Raw genomic sequence first — 1,518 nt, forward strand, 5'->3', positions numbered from 1 at the left:
TACTCCCTGCACTTTCACATGTGATTATTAATACATATGTGAAAACATCTTCCTGTTTGTAACCACTGTACAAATTATCCATTCTTTCACAAGTGGATCATTTTATTGCTTAAATTGAGTAATAATACAATATACACTTTTTTCACCTTTTTAACAATTATTAAGGTGTGCTACCACTGTCTATTCAGACGAGAGGTCTAAGCGCAGCAATTTGCGGACATACCCCACTGGAGATGCCCAATCTCATCTGATCTTGGAAGCCAAGCAGTGGAGGGCAGGGTCAGTCCTTGGATGGGAGACCACCTTAGAACACCCAGGTACTGCAATTTATGGCTGTATACTAGATCCACTTGTTTGCCAACAGGAAGCACCTTAGACCAATGGGATATTTTCTTTCGGATATATGACCTATGATTCAACTTCCTGCAATAACCTTTTTCTAAAGTTGTCTATGCAGAGTAAATGATGGTCATAAAAATATACAGGAATCTTTTTTCAACATAAAGATACCACTTTATTGAGTACACTTTGGAATCATATCAATTATAGCACTAGGAATCCGACTGAGTGTTTATCATAGCCAAGGCTATTTACTATGTTTAATCTATTTTTACTAATTCGCATGTACTGGCAAAATTGGAACTCCACACTATTAACATTAAACTAATAAAAACAATTATGATCTTAACAGATACACACGATATACATTTGTGCGTCTGAAATTGAGTGCTCCCCAACAAGAGTCTACTGTTTTTCTGGTTCTTTTGTGTTTACCTTAATACATTTCTGACTCTGGGGAGCACCACTGATGGTTTACCTATATACACCTTATAGGCAAGAAAAAGTCTTTAGTTGCATGGTAACCCGACTATGAAGTAATTTCATTGACCATTATCAGTTTGTTTCAGACGACTATTATTACTTATTCACTACAATTTTTCAATCTGTGCGGTTCACCTCACAACCAATTTTTAACTGGAATACAGACACTGGTCAGAAGACCGACACCAGCATCCCGATCGTAAGAATGCCGGGGAGGGCAAGAGTTAGGCTGCAGGAGGTGAGGATATGTTTAGGCACTATACGGAGGCTTAGGGTTAGGCTGTGGCTGCTGGGGGGAAGGTTAGTGTTAGACTGCGGGGAGGAAGGGTTAGGTTGTGGGGAGGGAGGGTTAGGGTTAGGCGTTAGGATGCCACTGTTGGTATTCTGACGACATGCATCCCAGCTGCTGGGATCACGATAGCATTCCACAGAGCCATAACTAGACATTTTGGCGACCTGTGCCAGAAGGAGTACTGGTGCCCCCACATGACTAGGGGTAGTGAGTGCCAAAGGCGTGGACCTAAAAAAAGGGTGTGGTCACACATTAGTACCGGCAATTCAAGTTACACAACACAGTGGTGCAACTTTATACACAGTACACCACATAGTAGTACCCTGCTACACAACAATGGTGAATTGGTAGAGAGAGAGAGACAGAGAGAGATGGATGTAAGAGGCAGGCACAGTATAAAGAAA

General features: G+C 41.4%; 1 pseudogene; it reads left to right on the plus strand.

Moving 5' to 3' along the window:
• Positions 1 to 209: 209 nt before the first annotated feature.
• On the plus strand, positions 210 to 329 carry LOC135051890 (5S ribosomal RNA; annotated as a pseudogene).
• The last annotated feature ends 1,189 nt before the right edge of the window (positions 330 to 1,518 follow it).

This window comes from Pseudophryne corroboree, chromosome 2, assembly GCF_028390025.1.
Source record: "Pseudophryne corroboree isolate aPseCor3 chromosome 2, aPseCor3.hap2, whole genome shotgun sequence".
NCBI classification, from domain to species: Eukaryota; Metazoa; Chordata; class Amphibia; order Anura; family Myobatrachidae; genus Pseudophryne; species Pseudophryne corroboree.